The sequence below is a fragment of the Tursiops truncatus genome, chromosome 9 (genome assembly GCF_011762595.2).
Source record: "Tursiops truncatus isolate mTurTru1 chromosome 9, mTurTru1.mat.Y, whole genome shotgun sequence".
Classification (NCBI taxonomy): Eukaryota; Metazoa; Chordata; class Mammalia; order Artiodactyla; family Delphinidae; genus Tursiops; species Tursiops truncatus.
In genome coordinates, this window is record NC_047042.1 from 87051817 (window position 1) to 87070777 (window position 18961).

Below are 18961 nucleotides of genomic sequence, written 5' to 3' on the forward strand. Positions count from 1 at the left end.
AGGCACAGATGCCGGGATGCTTTAACAGAAAAGGCAGCTGATCCCTAAGGATGAGCTGTGTTTCCTCCACAGATGATGATTGCATGTGGGCTAGCAATAATCCCGGGCTTACTGAGTGCCAGGCTTGGGGCTAAAATGAGGGCAGTAGCATTCAACGTGTTGCTGATGAATTCAGGTCAATATTTAGCCAACTGCACACTTATTATCACCAGCCAGCCAACTAAACAGCCCCTGCTTGCTTGCTCTTCCATTGGTTTTTTTTTTTTAACCATATTTTGTCTTCTCAACATTTCCTGTAACGTGGGATAGGGCGACTGCCAAAACGTTAAAGAAACATTTGCGGCAGCTTACCTTGAAAAACGGACTCCGTGGGCTGGGACATCACAGGGTCTTGGTGGGGAGATTCAGAAGCCACTTTGAGCAGCAGATGTTCTCATATCTACAACAAGTCAGACGTCCTTTTTGCACACAGGTGATACATAAGCTAGTGCCCGAGGGAAACAGCAGGCCTTTGAATGGGGTGTTTTTTTCAGAGTTGTCCATTTGCCTTGCTTTTTTGTTTCACCTTTATTCTTCTCCTGGAGTGAATATTCCTAATAGGATTAATAAATGAGAAAAGTAAATAATGTGACTCCTGAAATATAGATTTTCCAGGAATGCAATTTATTACTGGCTTTGTAGAAGTGAAGCCATGTGAGGCCATCTGTTCAATGGCCTCTTCACACACTGCCAGGGGGAGAGGATTTCACAAATTAAGAGCCAGAGCTCCCAGGAGTTACTGACCTTAGGGGAAGCTGCGGGGAGAGAAGGGCACTGACCCTGGGAGAAGAAATAACCTCCAACCATAACCTGGTGTCACATGGACACAAGTCTTGAATTGGTACAAGTGAGGGCCTGACGCTAAACTCTAAATAGTAATTTGAAAGCTTGGGCGTAGGGGGGTGGATTTGAAAAGAGTATGAAAGGAAATGAAGGGGGGGAAGAGGATGAAAATTTGGAGTAAATGTGGCAGATCCTTAAGCAGCAATTTAGGCTGATGGGGTATGTTTGCAGCCTTGACCATTTGGGGGAGTTATTTGCAAGGTTGAATGAACCCATGTGCATTCTGGAAACGAGACTTCCTACTGGGTAGACACTGTCTTTGCATCATCTTGGTGGGCCCTCAGGGCTGGGCTGGACAGCGGGTCAGGAGAGTTCAAGCCTTTAGCTGTGCCCCTCACCAGCTCCATGACAATTAGGATCTCTGTGCCCCTGTTTCCTCATTAATCAACCGAGAAGACTAGGTTATCTGGTCTCTATCTTGCTCAGTCTTTTATGAATGATTCCATTTCAGAATCAGAAGCTTTATAAAAGACTCCTTTGCTAGATTCATTCAATGTCACCTTTTTTTTTTTTTTTTTTTTTTTTTTTTTTTTTTGCGGTACGCGGGCCTCTCACTGCTGTGGCCTCTTCTGCTGTAGAGCACAGGCTCCGGACCCGCAGGCTCAGCGGCCATGGCTCACGGGCCCAGCCGCTCCGCGGCATGTGGGATCCTCCCGGACCGGGGCACGAACCCGCGTCCCCTGCATCGGCAGGCAGACTCTCAACCACTGTGCCACCAGGGAAGCCCCAATGTCACCTTTGACATCACCTGAAGGAGAAGGACATGGAGTCTGTCGTGACTTTGCCGTCATCAGGAACCATCCTCTGAAAAGGGGGACCTGGAGACCAAAATAGGAAACCTGAAGAGTGAAGGGGTCGCATCAGGACCCACCCCTGCCCCCAGGGAGGGAGTAGAGTGTGACTCCACCTTCTTAGCTGGAGAAGGAAAAATCCTAAGAGTCTAAGAGGGGCAGTCCACCTCCACATGGCTTCTTTCTGGTCCGTCCTGCCCTCTCCCGCCTTTCCATGTGAGGCTGTACCTCCTCATTGTCAGTGATGGACATTGAAAACAAAGCTGTCTAGGATGGACGCACGTTTCTCGGAGCTGGTCTTGACCTGAACCAAAGCAGGAGCTGGGGAAGCAGCTCCCTTGCCAGGGTGGTGGGCGGGAAGAACAGGAAGCTGAGAGCTGGGTGGGGGTGGGAAGGCTTCAGAGACAGGTGAGATCCCGCCGCAGGCTGGCATCCAGGGACCAGGCTTCCCAGGTGGCGCTGAGAGGTGGACTTTGGAAGGAGGTTCTGAGGAGAGGAATGAGGCCATGAACACAGGTCTCCCACTGCAGCCGGAGAGCCAAAGAGTGACTGGGGCTGTTTCCCTCCAAAAAGGCTTCAATTTCTCCAGAACCCATCGTGTTTCATGGGAGAATGACCTTCTGCTCCTCACTCATTCGTTCAACAGGCAGCTGTCGAGTCTGCAGAATACTAGGCGCTGCGGATCTTCGTGGATCCCATGGTGGGAAAAAGATTATATATCAAATCCCTGCCTTCAGGGAGCTTATGCTCTAGCAGAAGACACAGGCACTCAAGACATAATTGAAAAGTTATAAAGTAATAGCTAGTGGGGCTTCCCTGGTGGCTCAGTGGTTAAGAATCCGCCTGCCAGTGCAGGGGACACAGGTTCGTGCCCTGGTCCGGGAAGATCCCACATGACGCGGAGCAACTAAGCCCGTACGCCACAACTACTGAGCCTGTGCTCTAAAGCCTGTGAGCCACAACGACTGAGCCCACGTGCCACAATCACTGAAGGCTGCGTGCCTCCGCAACAAGAGAAGCCACCGCAATGAGAAGCCCTCACACTGCAATGAAGAGTAGCCCCCGCTCGCTGCAACTAGAGAAAGCCCACGCGCAGCAACAAAGACCCAATTCAGACAAAAATAAATAAATTAATTTAAAAAAATAATAGCTGGTGATGAAAAGTGTTAGGAAGCAAATTAGAGCAGAGTGAAGTGGGAGAAAAGGAGGGGCCGGCTGGTTTCCATCAAATGGTGAGAAGAGGCTTCTTCCTCTGAGGCAATATCTGAGCTGAGACCTAAATACAGCAAGGGGGCAAGCCCTAGGGATTTCTAGGGTAAAAATCTGTCCCCAGGCTGTGGGAACAAATCCGCAAGGGCCCGAGGTAGGCGTGTACCTCCTGTGTTCAAAGAACAGCAGAAAGACCGTGTGGCCGCAATAGAGTGAGAGAGAGGGAGAGTTCTAGGGATGCCATTCTGGAGGCCAGCAGACGCCAGCTCGGGGCCCAAGCGGGGAGTCCAGGCCGTCCTGTGGGAGCGGAGCCGCGGGCCATGGCTGCAGGGCCGCTGGGTGCCAACATTTGAGTGCACGACTTGCGGAGAACCGTGACAATGTGGTCGCAGAGCTTTGATATCTTGAGTAACGTTTACAGGTTAATTCCCACCATGGTGACCTCCAGTGCCCAGAAGGCTGCCAGGCGCAGAGCAGCCCTTGTCCAGGGGAGCACGTGAGGGACGGAGTGTGTCAGTGGTGCCCAGCACACGTGGGCTGGGTCCACAGTGATACCGCATCTGGATTTGGCCGTTGACCGATACATGGAAGCAAAGGCCCAGCTCATGAGTGGCCACAGAGAGGCCAAAGAGTGCAACCCTTCCAAGCTGCAGTTAAATGACATTGACATACATAGTTTAGTATGAAGCGAATTGATCAAATAGTTACTCAGCTGCACATCACCCAAACTGGTCGCTGGTTAGCTGAGTTTCCCCCTTTTTGCCTTGTTTAGGCAGATTTGGAGTCCTGAGAGTAGGGCTGCCAGGAGGCAGAGGAAAGGGATGTGAATAAGGTAAGCTGATCTCGGGAAAGGGCGTGATACGGTCTTAGATGCTGCCCATAGCGGGGTCAGGTGGCCAGCTGGATGTGTGGAAGGCTTATGGAAGACACTGAGGCAAAAGAGCCCAGCAGGCATTTAAAATAAAATATGCTGCCCACCTAAACAGGACCACATGGGTGCTTTCTCCAGCCTCTGCGGGATTGGCCTGAGTTCAACAGTCTCTACATGTTACTTCTCATGGTTTTGCTCAGACAAGACTCCATCCTACCAGATCGGATGCGCTTTTAATTGTCCCCCTAATGACACTATGTACTTCCCAAATATAGCCCTTTTAAAGTTCTATCTGTACCTGGAACCCCCTCCTGCCTGTACCCACATTAGAGATAAGGGATGGATACAGAGAGCTTGGACATCATCTATTTTGTTTATCCCATGTGGCTCCAGCTGGACGCCCCTCCAGTGCCTTTTGGGGCAGAGGTCTGCAGGTGTGAGAGGAACAGGTGGTGTCCTTAGGAAACTGAAGGCAACGTGGGCCTCTGGGCTTCCTCCTCGCTCACTCAAAAGTCCTCTATTTTGCTTCATTGCTTTTAGCTGCTGATGGGACTATGTTTGCCCATTCATTAGAAAGTCCCACATTTCCCTTCCTCTCATTTATTTTTTAATCTGCTCCGCCCTTGACAGTAGAAGTGAATCACTGTGTCCACTGCTTGGCAGCTGGGGGCTCAATATTTTCCTGCCCAAAGGCAGGCAGAGGCCCAAGTCCTCATCGGTTTGTCCAAAGTGGCATTGCTTGCAAACATGCCTTGTTATCAGTGTTTGATCAGTGAACGAACAGAGATGATGCTGTGTGTGGAAAGAGTGTGGGGTTTGGAGCGACCTCTCTGATTCTCATCTTCCTCAGGCCTGCCGTTTTCCCTCCGGAGAGACATAAAATACAGCGTTATGGTGAGGATTAAATGAGATGATGAAAATTGCTTGGCACACAGGAGATCATCGATTTGGTCTCTTCCTTACATGGATACGTAAGCTCTGTGTTAGGGCCTAGAGGGAAGGCAGAAGAATGATTCCCCACGACGCTGACGTGTGTGTCCGCTCCTCCCGACTTGGTTGTCACTAATCTTGGTCTTTGTTGATGCTTTGGGACCATCTTCTTTAACTCTATCCAAAATGTATCCCCAAAACCTGTGGTGAGGGTGAGAGTTTCAAAACGCAATCCTCATTCTAGGCTCCTCATTGTGTCACTGTCTATCTGAATCGAAGATTATAACAGAGGACGAAAAACACATCAGAACAACAACAAATATTCCCTCTAAGCCATCAGCAAAATTAAGCAGGAATTTTCAGGACGCCCATCAAAAAAACTGACCGGAGTGGAAAGTGGAACAATGGCGCCACCAAGTGGTGAAACTGCAAACGACCGCTTTGACTGCTGGTTTTTCATTAACTTCATTATCTTCGGAGAGCTACCGGGCTGTACCTGATCCAAGGCCCGGCTCATCAGAGCGTGGTTGATGGAGCCGGCTCACGGGGACTGGCCACGCTAACACAGAGGAACGTCAAACAACTGTGCTAGTGAGGGTGACAAAGACAGTGGGAATGGAGTAGCAGAAATGAACCCTCTATAGACGGAAAAGCAATAAACACCCTACTGTTTACAGCTTGTCAGTGACACAAGGAAATATTTTGCTGTTCTTATACCACATGCCTCAGAATCACCTGGAAAACCTGGTAAAGGTGCAGATTCCTGTCCCAGACCCACTGAGTCAGACCCTCTGGGGATGGAGTCTGGGAGTCTGCGTGTTTAACAAGTACCCTGGGCGAGTCGGGGGAAAGTTAAAATTAAGGATCAGAGCCATGAATAAGGAGTCCTGAAGCCTCACTGAGCTCATTCTATAAAAAGAGAAAATGAAGGCAATGAGCAGGAGAAGAATGATCACTTTTTAAAACAGACAGAAACTTGAAGGGAAAGGGAATCCTGAATACAGGCAGACCTTGGAGAACTGCGGGTTCGGTTCCAGACCACGGCCATAAAGCAGATATCACAATAAAGTGAGTCACAGGAATTTTTTTGGTTTCCCAGCGCATATAAAAGTCAAGTTTACACTATACTGCAGTCTATTAAGTGTGCAATAGCATTATGTCTGCAAAAACAATGCACCTACCTTAATTTAAAAATAGTTTATGGAAAAAATGGTAACTGTCAGCTGACAACACAGGGTTGCCACAAACCTCCGATTTGTAAAAAGTGCAATACCTGTGAATCGCAATAAAATGAGGTATGCCTGAGCAGATTACTACACACACACACACACACACACACACACACACACACACACACACACAGTCCTGTATGTGCAACTGGCTGAATATGTGGATGGGGATTTTTGTTTGCTGGTCTGAGGAATTTTTAGTGGATGGTAAACGTAAAAACAAAACAAAACCTTCATTTGTAGCATTTGCCTGTTTCCATGGTGTAAATATCCCCACCGTGGCCTATTTCCAGCCACAATGTGACATCACTGAACACAGAGGAAATGCACAATCTTATAGTATTTCACCACACAGATTTAGTCATCAATCACGCCAAGAGCATAGGTAATAGTAAAATGTAATAAAATGATTAGGAAACGATGAGTTTTGAGTATTACCTTTGTTCCAAATATAATTTATCTAATTATAAGTCTGTATCGTTTAATTTTTAAAATGAGTGTGTTTTTGCAAAATTCCTGAAAATCAGCTCTCATGAGCTGGTATGAGCCAGTTTCCAACACACCATCACTCTACGCCAAGGAGCTTCTGCCACTAACTTAAGGCCAGAGATGGAGGCCAGGAGAGGGGGCTGCTGACAGGAGCTGATGAGAGTAGCTCTCAGGAAAGGACTTTCTGAGGCAGATGTCGGGCAGGTAGCCAAGCCTTACTGAGGGGTTTTCTTCTCGGGGTTAACCCTCCACTGATTGTGGAGTGGCCACCTCTCTCGGCCCTCCCTGGTCCCCTTCCTAGAGCTGGGAGGATGTGGGCTCCCTGAATGTAGATTTCCAGCCATTCCTGGCCCATAGGAGGGGTTCAACGACTATTTACTGTTGAGTGAATTACACTGGCCCAGAGTCAGAAGAGCTGGGGCTTGGGTCTGCTATTACCAGGTTGTGCAATTTTATGGTTTCTGGGCCTCAGTTTCCCCATCTGTAGGAGGAGGGCCTTGAGTCTCATGACTCTGAATGCTCTGCCAGGATCCCAGGACTCTCTTTTCACGGCAATTGGCTCCAAGACCCCGAATCTGGGGCCCTATCCTGGTCAGCTCACACCCAGGGCTTGATTTCGTCACGGAGTCAGGGGTCTCCAACCCCTCATGGGTTGATCCCGGTACCACTGATGTAAGAGGCTCCGATACATGGAAAACTTTAGCTAAGAACTCACCTGTCCCATTAATGGCAGGACTCCAGCTCCACAGACAGGTTCCCCAGAAATTCTAGAGAGGGGTGTGTCTGTGTCACCAGGCTGGAGCAACCTTTAGGATGTCAGCTGCCAGGGCCACCTTGGTGCATGTCAGGGAAACTTCCAGCCCCAGCTCCTTTCCTCTCTCTCCCCGGGAGGAGGTCAATGGGATAAAAACCCACCTGGAATCCTGAATATACTAAAAGCCACTCCGTTGTACATTTTAAAATGGTGAATTATATCTCAATTTTTAAAAGCCTTTGAATACTTATTGAAGAAGGAGGCGAAGAAAAGGGGGGGGGAAGGAAGAGGAGAAGAGAAGACATCAGAGTGGCTCTTGTGGGTAAAGAGAAAGTGAAAGAATGTTCCAGGATTCCCTGGACCAAACCCTGTCAGAGGGTTTTCCTTTTGGAATAGAAATTCAAACTGGGTGCTTTTATCTTATTACCTGATTTAATATGTTGGATAATTAGGGTTCAGATGAAACCCAAGTGCTGGGTCTTAGAAGGAGAGCAAGTCGGAGTGTGGGACTTCCCCCGTCTAGGGGAGGTGATGTGGTAGAGGGGAAGCAAGGTGTCGTCAGGCTGACCTCAGGTCTGGCACCCGCCAGGAGTTCCTTCCTGCCCATCCCAGCTTCTGGTTCTTTACAGCTTTCAGACAAGTGGCAGCTGGAGGCTCTGTGTGCCCCTATCAACCCAGAACCCCTTGTGGAAAAACCCCTTTTCCTTTTTGTTTAGCTGAGACTGAGCTGGAATTTTCCAAAAGGAACTTTTCCTCAGCAACTTAGGGAACCAAAAAAGCACAAAGGTTTTAGGAAAAAAAAAAAAAAAAAACCATTCCACTAGAGTGTAGATTTCCACTGTGGTTGGAGCACAGACTGAAGGTGGGGGAAGAATTGGTGGGACCCGCCTCCCAGGCCTCTGGTGTCTTCGCTTCTCTGTGGCCCCCCAAGCCCCGGCCGGAGTGGGGAAGCGGCCCAGCCCTGCACCTTCCATGAAGCCACGTCCAGGCTGGGCACCGGCAGAGGAGTCCTGGGCAGCCTCCCAGGGCGCTACTGTCCAAGTCATCCCAGAATTACCGAGGGTTAGATCCTGTAGAAACCGTATCCACCACCCGGCTACCTCAGCCTCCCAGTCGGAGCAGTAACCTGTCCCTATGACCCAGGTGTCAGGCTGGAAGGCCCGTGCGTGACCACAGAACCGGCCACCTGGCGTCAGACACCTGGGAGGCCAGGCCAGTCCAGGCCCTTCTGTGGCTTCAGAGAGGACTCACTGAGCCCAGGGGAGAGGCCGTCATCCCCACTGAGCAGAAGCTCCTTGGGAGGTGGCATGGGGGTGGGGTGGGAGGAGAGGAGAGTCGCCATGTACAGAAACTCTGCTCTCCAGGGAGCGGAGGGTGTTTTGCTGTCAGTGGGGCTGGAGCGTCTGGTTGGGGACCACAGAGCCCAAGGGCAGGTCACCCCCACGGGTCGGAAACACAGGGAGGGGGCTCACCCCAGGCCCCAGTCTTCCTCGGCCTGGGATCACCGAGCAGCTTACAGTTACCTTACGACCGACACCCCTGAGCCCGGCCCCTCAGTCTGGGGAGCCCGATCTTCCTGCAGATGGCCTCACCCTGAGTATCTCCGAGTTTTGCTAAAAGTGCTCACAAATGTTTGCGATTCAGTCCTGGGGGCTCCTTGCTGCCCGCACTTCTCAAGCCCCTGGCAGCCCGAGGCCCCCAGAGGTCCTGAACCCACCGTGGCCTGTGCCTGTGACCTTGGAACGGCCCTTGGCAGATCTGCCTACAGGCCCGTGAGGCGAGAGGCTCTGCTGGTGGCCTCTTTGTCCTCGTCCCTCAGGGGATTCCTCAGCGGGGGGGGGCCAGGCCACAGGTGCTGCACCTCTGAGGGTAGGGCTCTGTGTCCCTCTCTTTTACACACACACACATACGCACACATATACACACATATACACACGTACACATACACACACACACATACAAACACATACACACACATATACAAACACATACATGCACACATAAACACATGTACACACATACACACACACACGCATACACACACACAGCCATTTCTCTCAAGGCCAGTGTGCAGGGTGGCGTGGCTGAGGCTCCAGCCGGCCCTGGGCCTGTGGGCACCTGGGTTTTGCAGGGTCTGGCCTGGGTCACAGGCCACTCTCTTCCTCTCTCAGAATGTGCCCAGCGGTCTCTTCCAAGGGCTTTTCAGTTTGGCTTTGTCTGGGGTCACTCGAATTTTAGGACATGCTTTTTCATTCTTGAGACACAATGGAGGTTAGAATTTGCTTCCCTTTTTTTCCCCGGGGAATTCTTTTCAGTCAGTCTGTGAATTCAGATCCATGTGTGGGACAGGAGCTCACAGGACTCCACACTCAGCAGGGTGCAAATCCCAGCCTGAATGCTGCAGGAGGCTGCTGAATTCTGCCCCAACCAGCAGAAGCAGCCCTCCAGGCTCAGCTCCCCAGAATGTTCTCAGAGCCAGGGGTGGGGCAGGGGAGACTGGGCGTGTGAGGTCTGTTCTCTCTGCAACAGCATCTGGCCCTGTTCCGGTGCCCTGGTACTTTAAGGAAATAGCCCACTAGCCATGTTGCTATATATTTTTTGATTATTAACCCTTTAATATTGGTCTTAGGCTTGTGAAGCAGGGACATTAGTGGTCAGAAGGGGTCTGTAGCAGCACCTGACCCCCCAAAGGACCATGAAGCCACAGTAGTGTCTGTCCATGGAATCCTGTCCAGGCACTTTCTAACTGTAGGCCTGAGGCAGGCTTGGTGGAGCCAGGCCAGCAGAGGAGGAAGTGGAAGGAAAAGACAGAAGCCCAAAGAAATGGTCCCTGACAAGCCACTCTAGAAACTGAGGGTTCCAGGGGAGACCTGTCCTCTGGAGGGCATGGCTTTCCGTGGCCACGAGCAGCTGGGGTTAGCAATTCAGTCCTGCCGGTCCCATAGGACACAGCGGGGTCTGCCTGTGGGACAGATCAGAATGGCCTGGCAGAAATGTACTTCCTCTGGGTCAAATGTCCCCATCAGATAGGCTCTGACTCTCAAACAGAGCAATCTAGCTCCCCTCAGAGGTACTCCAAAGCTTGCCTCAGAGCCTGGCTGGCATGATACCTGAGTGCAAAGCCTCATCTGAGTCTTGATATTATCCCATCCCTGCTAGGCCATCTTCTGGGGTCATCTTGGCTTTAGACCTGCTGGTACCCAGGATCTTGTTATCTTTTTACATACAGTCGCCAAGTGAGTGATACAGACACGAGCATCCTGGACCCAGAGGAAGGGAATCCTGTGGCTGGGCTGTGAGGAAGCATGGCCAGTGAAGGTGGATAGGACTTGGAAGGGTGGGTGTGGGGTGGCGGCTATTCCAGGCAGAGGGATCATGAGTCAGTCACCAAGACGGGGCATGTCCGCCCAGTGAGGCACATCTCTGCCATGGACATGTGCTGGAAATCTTGCCCTGGAGGGACGACGTGCCTGACAACTTAGCCTTATCACAGAAGGGCACGAGGTGGGCAGGGAAGGCCTGGGGCCCATGCAATGGACTGTGTGTGCAGGAGTCATCATTCCCGCTGACGACCATTCAGACTGAGGCATGCAAAGCATTTTCATAGCACCTGCACATGCCAGGCAGCACCCTGGGCTGTTCGGACATGTTATCTTGCCTAATCCTCATAACAGTTCTAAGGTATTATTATAGCCTTCATTTTATAGATGGCGAAACTGGGGTACAGAGCGACAAAGTAACTTGCCCGAGGATCTACCAGCAAACCCAGGGGGTTTGTAGAGGGAAAATGATGAGTTTGGCTTTAGAGGTGTTTGCAGATGTCCAATAGGCAGTGAGATCGTAAAAGCTAGAGGTCGGAGAAGCCGCTGGGGTCGGGATGGATCTAGTGATTCGAGAACATAACTCCTGGGGCTTCCCTGGTGGCGCAGTGGTTGAGAGTCTGCCTGCCGGTGCAGGGGACATGGGTTCGTGCCCCGGTCCGGGAAGATCCCACATGCCGCGGAGCGGCTGGGCCCGTGAGCCATGGCCGCTGAGCCTGCGCGTCCGGAGCCTGTGCTCCGCAACGGGAGAGGCCACAACAGTGAGAGGCCCGCGTACCGCAAAAAAAAGAATATAACTCCTGGAATGATTTGAAATTGTATATGATTTTCTCTTTTGTCTTCATGAGTCTATGACTTTTACACACAGTCTGCCAAAGGCAGCCATATGTCTGGTTAGAGAGAGAATTTTTTATAGGATTGCCTAGTGAAAGGCGAAGTTGACAGTCAACTTTCGACTTTCAATATAGGATTATGTGGCAGGACAGGAGTCTTCAAGCCAGGATAGTATCTTGAGGGAGGATTCACCAAATTCCTTTCCTTCCCTCTTTCCCCATTGGTTCATCAACAGTGAGTCTCCTGCCCTGTTTTTAAGGCTCACGTGGACATCTGGGGAAGGGTAAATATGACATAGGGAGGTATAGAAAAAGCACGCCCCCCTGCCCTCTTCTGGATCAGGAGATTTAAGGGAGAAGCAGGATGGAGCGGGGGCTAAGGAGTCCCCGGCCAGTGACAGTTAAGACGGGGCCCTGGACTTCCCCGGTGGCGCAATGGTTAAGAATTCGCCTGCCAATGCAGGGGACATGGGTTCCAGCCCTGGTCCGGGAAGATCCCACATGCCGCGGAGCAACTAAGCCCGTGCGTCACAACTACTGAGCCTGCGCTCTAGAGCCCGCGAGCCACAACTACTGAAGCCCGTGCACCTAGAGCCCGTGCTCCGCAACAAGAGAAGCCACCACAATGAGAAGTCCACACACCTCAACGAAGAGTAGCCCCCGCTCGCCACAACTAGAGAAAGCCCGCGCACAGCAACGAAGACCCAACGCAGCCAAAAATAAAATAAATAAAATAAATAAATAAATAAGATGGGGCCCTGTCATCCCAAGACCTCCCCAGGCCCTGAATGAGCAGAACTCAAGCGAGACAGCAGCTATTCAAGATCTGAGGCCATGAAAGCACACGAGGCCAGAATAAAGCATCGTCTTGGAGAGCAAGGGACCCCACTGGAGAGCTGGACCAGCACACCCCAGGCCAGGGGCCTCTTCTCCCAGCAGAGACAGGCCAGGCTAGCTGAACAACTGAGCATTTTAGACCAAGAAAGACTGAAGACACCTAAAGGGCTTTTATAGTTATCCTAGCTGATTACACTTCATCAGTTACAGGCCTCATTGAAAACTGAATTTTTAATACTGCACATCCAAGACGTGGTATGAGTTAAGTACCCAGATCCATGGAGGAGTGACTAGGTGGTAGAAGAAGCTCTGGAATAGTTGGATGTAGCCAAGGAATGTGAGTGGAATGAGAACAGTGAGCTGAAGAAGCAGAAAATTTGGTCAAAGATGTGAGGGAGAAATTAGAGAGAGTGGGGCTGGGGAAGTCTGGAAGTTTGTGTTATAGGGAGAAAATGGTGAACAAGGCAACTTAATGTTGCAAAGGGAAGGGAGGATGAAATGGAGAAAGGGTCATTTGATTTGACAATTAGGAGATCAAGATGACATTTAAGAGGCCAGGTGAGGTAGTGATGGGAAAGAAACCCGTCAGGTAAATCACTGGTGTTAAGGAGTGAGTGAGTGATGAAATGGAAACAGCCAGAGTAAGTGTTTCCTTTGAAAGTTTGTTAATGGGGTAGGCAAGTAAGAATACATCAGATGACAATATGAGAGGATAGCATGAATGGGAGTAAAAGGACCTGGCTGTGACTGTAGGTAGAGAGAAAGGATCCAGTCGATGAGAAAAGATTAAAAATGCTAGAAAAAAAAAAAAAAGAGAGAGAGAGAGAGAGAGGATGCTGGAGTGTGATGGCTGAGCAGGACATCGTGTGGAGAAGATGAGAAAGGGGATCAGGAGAACAAGGTGGAAAGACTGACCCGGTGAAGGAAGCAGGGACCTCTATCTCCAGGAAGGAAGACAAGTGAGGACACGGGTGTTCTCAGGTGGAGACAAGGGTTTATTAATACATGAGACATGTCCCCCTTTCCATTTTCCTTTACTAACTAAAAAGTGAGGTCACCGGTAGATGAGGCTACCCAACTGGGGAGACATCCAGTGATGAAGGATTGGGAGGGCGAGATGCAAGGGGGATGCACCTGCCCCCTGGAGGCTTGGGCCTCGACTTCAGATCCACTTCTCATAAGAGGAGGGGCATTGCTGATGCAATGGGTTAAGCTGTGACAACTGCAAGTGAGAACAGTGGATGTTAGAAATGGAGGAGTCAAAGGGGCAGGGGTTTTCCTGGGAACGATTTCTGAAGCTTTGTCAGCTTCATTCCTTGTTCATATAATTTTATTAATAATTTTTACTTATTACTCAAAGAACACTGCCAAAACAATAATAGGATTTCTTTTCTTTTCTTTCTTTATTTTTTTGCGGTACGCGGGCCTCTCACTGTTGCGGCCTCTCCTGTTGTGGAGCACAGGCTCCGGACGCGCAGGCCCAGTGGGCATGGCTCACGGGCCCAGCTGCTCCGCAGCATGTGGGATCTTCCCGGACCGGGGCATGAACCTGTGTCCCCTGCATTGGCAGGCGGACCCTCAACCACTGCGTCACCAGGGAAGCCCGGATGTCTTTTATTTTAAATATCTGTTTATTTATTTGGTTGTACCTGGTCTCAGTTGTGGCAGGCAGGCAGGCTCCTTAGTTGTGGCATGCACGTGGGATCTAGTTCCCTGACCAGGAATCGAACCTGGGACCCCTGCATTGGGAGCTCAGAGTCTTAACCACCGCACCACCAGGGAAGTCCCAACAGGATTTCTTTTAAATCAAGATTTCATTTTTCCATGTTTCTTCCCAGTCTTAATCCTAATCCTTTTATGACTTTTATGTGGTTCTAACCAGGTCATAGATTTCAGCAGATTGTATTTCCTGAAAAACAGGAGCATTTCGAGACCTGCAGGCTTGTTTAGAAACTGGTCACTCTCCCGTGACAAGGTAGAGTCTCTCTTCCTTCCCCTTTGAAACTGGATGGGATTTTGTGACTGTCTCCATGAATGGAGATGGAGGTGACACTGCATAATTTCCAAAACTAGGTCATGTAAGGTGAGTTGACTTCTGCCGGGCTCCCTCTCCGGGGACTCTCAGCGTTGGAACCCAGCTACCACATTCTGAGAAAGCTCCAGCCACGTGTAGGTATCCCGGCTGAGAGATCCAGCTGAGGCTTTAGCTGACAGCCAGTGTCAAATGCCAGTCGTGTCCTCTAATGAGCCTCAGATAAGCCATCCAGTTGTGTCCTGTCTGGATTTCCGATCCATAATAAATGGTTGTTTCATGCCACTAAGCTTTAGGGTAATTTTTTATGCAGCCATAGTAACTGGAACGCGCAGAGAGTTTTGTTTGATAACTTTTGCATGTGTTAGCATGAGCATTTACTCGGGTTGCTTCATAGTCACAGTTATCTTATTGGCTGCAAGATGTTTTAAATTGATGTAGTATAGCTTATGTAAATATGGTGTTATTCTTGGCTATTTAGACGGCTTCTCATGTTTTACTACTTAAGTAATGATATAAAAAGTTGTGCATAGAGATTTTTCTTTGTCTTTGAGCTGCTTCACTGGGACAAATTCCCAGAAGTGAAACTACTTTTGGGTACGAACATTTTTATGACTCCACAAATGTACCACCAAATTGCTTCTCAAAATTGCATCGATAGATTCTACCATCCATTGTGTTTGGCAGTTTTGGTAGATAAAACCACCTCAAATTTGTTTTGAATTGAAGTGGGGTATAAATAAATAACTGCATTAAAGAAAAACCTTTACTATAATGATTAATTTAATTGGTGCAATTGTATTTTATCATTGCTTATAATTTGTATGTCTTGGGTGAGTACTGAGGCTGAGATTTTTCTCTATTTAAAAATGGTTTTTCTCTATTTTAAAAATTGCAAAAAATTGTTTTACACATAAAAATATCTGCGTATATTCTTTATCCAATAATGTATTTATAAGAGCTCTTGATATCACTGTTTTTTCAGCTGCAAGTCACAATTCATTAGTAGATTATGAAATTGATTAAGTGGCTCATGACCAGTATTAATGAAAAAATTATAATAGAATAAAAATATAAGAGGGCTTCCCTAGTGGCACAGTGGTTGAGGGTCCACCTGCCGATGCAGGGGACACGGGTTCGTGCCCCGGTCCGGGAAGATCCCACATGCTGCGGAGCAGCTAGGCCCGTGAGCCATGGCCGCTGAGCCTGCGCGTCCGGAGCCTGTGCTCCGCAACGGGAGAGGCCACAACAGTGAGAGGCCCGTGTACCGCCAAAAAAAAAAAAAAAAAGAAAGAAAAAAGAAAATTATATAAAAACAAAAATACCATCCCACACATAGTGAGTTTTTTGTGTGTGAAATTTTTTTTTTCAATGTATGTAGTGGGTCATGATGTAAAATGTTATTTTTCTTCATGGAGGATGCAACCAAAATGTTTTTAAAAAGTGGTCTTATAAAACCATACTTATTAACCCTTTTTCACATTGATGTGAACATTTCCAAAGCTATGTCTTCCCTTTTTATTTTGAATTTTCTTCCTTTTTTACCATTTTAATTTTTCACACGGTCAGGCCCAGCAATCTTTTGTAATTTCTTATTTCAGTTGAAAACAGAAATTCATCTTGTTTCCACGAAGGTGATAAATGATCTATCCCGTTTTTTGTCAACTCAATTCATACTGACGAATTCTCCAGACACCCTCAAACTTATAAAAATTCATGTCAGCTCAGCAAAATGCAAATAAAGAGCTCAGGCACGAACGCTATTGCGGAGTGGGCAAATCGAGAAGATGGGATAAACCTGAGAGCACGTACCCCCCCCCCCGGTCTCACTTCCAGCTGTCAGAGTTTACGTTGCATCAGCCAAATGAGTTCTGGTGCAAATGCTGTGTAAGCACATGTTCCCACAGTCACCCAAAGATAGCTACAGAACGGGGAAAAAATAGTTGAAGAGGAAGTAAAGCTGAAGAACACATGGAAACACTCAGAGTAATAAAGAGAGATGCGTCTGGGGACAGAATGGTTAGAATAAAATGATAATGATAGTAATAATTGCTGCTGTGTATTACATATTGACCAGGCTCATTGACTCCTCACCAAAACCGGCGAGGTTTACCATTATTTCCATTCCACAGATGAGCAAAGTGCGGCCAGAAGGCCACGCGACTTACCCAAGGCTGCTCAGCTTGGTAATACGTGCCCGGAATTTCAACTTCAAGCCCATGCTCTTGATCACTGCCTCTCCAACAGGACCTAGCGGTTGCAATCAAAGGAAAATGGTGAACGCCTGGGAAGAGTTACTTACAATTTAGGAGTCTTAAAGGAATTGCTCTGTGGGAACCTTCCAGATTCCCCTTTCTGCTCTGGGGAATGTCTTTCAAATAACTGGATCTTGTGATTTAGAATAAAAGCAGCTTCTACCCTGTACAGTGCTGGAGACAAACAAGACTAATCTCTTGTATTCCATCTGCTATTTTCCTGGATTTCATTCAGATTGTGAAATTTCCTGATGTTACAAGGTCTCAAAGAGGCAGTGGAGGCCATGGCTTGGAGCACAGACACGGCAGCCAGCGTGTGAGGATTTGTGACTCTGCTCTGCTTCCTTCTAGCTGTGTGATGCCGGCCAAGTTTTCCTCTTTTATAAGATGAGGATAATAATAGTACCTACCAATTAGGACACACAGTGCTTGGTCTACAGTAAGGGATACATTAGTATGTTATATTATTATTACATACTACAATTACTTATTTTGAAGTCAGTATACTTTATATTCGTTATATTTTTTTCTGATTGGAATTTAAGAGATAATCTAGTTTTATCAGCAGCAATATTTATAGTTAGGGTGAGTTTTTATGTTGATGTTTGTAAGTTACATTGAATCACCTGGCATTTTCTTATCTAATTCCTCAGTTTCCAGAATGCATGCTATTCGGGTGGGGTGACCAAATGTCTCAGTTTACACTTGTCCCAGTATAATTATTAATAGTGTCCCCTTTCAACTCAGAAGGGTCCTGGTTTGGAAGATAAATCACATGGTCATCCTATTTGTAGAACTGCAACTGCTTGTCACTGCTATATTATGTGATCTGGGTCAGGAGACCCAAAGCCTAGCATAGAATCAAGGGCAGCGATCCTAACCATTTATCATGCCAGGACCCCTGGGCAGGCTGCAGAAGACTTTGGACACCCCTCTAAGTAGAATTTTTTAGTACATGACATTAAATGCACAGTATAACAAAGAAATTCCATAATTTTGAAAGAATGCTAATCAAAATATTGAAAAAACCAAATCTGTGATATAGTAATACACATGCTTTTTAATTAATAATTAAATAACAGGTCTAATGACAGATTTAGTAACTATTGTAATTTCAAAGGAGTGATGTGCTTAAATGATATTTTGAGATATCTGTGACAATGGTGACATGATACAGAAATGCCTGTGATTTCTTTTAGCAACAAAATCATAGGTACCATTTCTGTTTGTTTTCTATATTCACAGTAGAACATAATTTTTTTCCCCGTCCAAGTTCCGGGACCTCTCGAATTCTATCCAGAGCTCCCTGGATTTGGGTGGATGTTTGGGAGGGAAACACATTGTACGAAGACCAGGAAGGAAAGAAGAGACTGGAATGGTCGTGGGCTTGGTGATGGAGGAGAAAACTATGTGGGAGGTTGCCAGGGTGTGGATGGATGCAGTAAGGAGGCACATGGGTCTGTGGCTTGGCTGTGTTGACTGAATATGGGAGAGGTGAGCCCATCCACGATATAGCCTGCTGGGAATGTGAATTTGCAGAGTGGTTCAGTCTGTGGACTTTGAAGTCTGACACAACGGGATTTGGATCCAAGCCCTGCCATTTCCCAGCACGGATCTTGCACAAGCCATTTAATTGCTCTGTGACTCAGATTCTCCGTTTAGTGGGAATATTAATACCTATCTCACAAAATCACTTTGAAGATTAAATCAGACAATGTATGTAAAAAGCTTTGTACAGTGCCTGATATGCTTTTACAAGTTCCCCACTGACGGTTTTGGCCAGAGTACTGTGGTGATGGTTACTATGAAGGTCTAACTGCCAATAGTAAACAAGGGCTCCTGCAGTCACTAAAATGTCTTCACTCATGTGTAGCCAGCAGGGGGCAGCAAATATCACATGGCAGTATAAGCTTAGGAGGAAAAGAAAATGCAGGGGTGAGCGTGGATGGACCGCCCCCTCTGCTCACAGGCAATGAACTAGATGAACTAGGTTCCTTCTGCCGCCCACCCCACTTCCGTTTGACCCACAGTGCCTAGAAGTGTGTCCAGTCTCTGTTCTTGGGTCAAGCCCACCCAAACCAAAGAAGCACTGTCAAGGAATGTTCTGGTGAGGCTGCAGGCCAGGGATTGGGCTGAGACCGGCGGTTTATGTGTGCCCCATAATATCCAAGCAGCATTTTAATCGTATAAATGGGGGCGTGGGTACTGGGTCCGGGGAAGAATTCTGGATACAGTGGGAGCTTGTCAGTTTACTCTCACAAACTCCCTTCTTAAACTCTTCTTGCTATCTAAACTTTTACCTGTCCTCCAAGTATTCCCAGGAGCCAACAGGACGTACACAAGGGGTGCCCAATTTAGGAACATCAACCTTGGACATCCTGTTCTGTCCTTCCTTATCCTACTGCGATGAAGTTATTGCCTTATGTTACCCTGTACAGAAAATCATCTGGAAAACTTTTGAAATAGAACTCCCGTGCACACATGGAAAGCAATCATCCTTATTACAGTGACAGAAAGTCAGCAAGTTGT

General features: G+C 48.0%; 1 protein-coding gene across 3 annotated transcripts in view; it reads right to left on the reverse strand.

The window, feature by feature from the left end:
• SLC35B4 (solute carrier family 35 member B4) overlaps positions 1-16589 on the reverse strand; it is a 186592-nt gene extending 170003 nt beyond the window's left edge. For all 3 annotated transcript variants that reach the window (XR_012334080.1, XM_073809952.1, XM_073809953.1), the window contains exons 1-2: positions 16346-16589; positions 352-593 (exon numbers count right to left, since the gene is read on the reverse strand). The gene's annotated coding sequence lies outside the window, so the exon portion shown is untranslated. The remainder of the gene's footprint in view (positions 1-351; positions 594-16345) is intronic.
• Positions 16590-18961: the final 2372 nt, after the last annotated feature.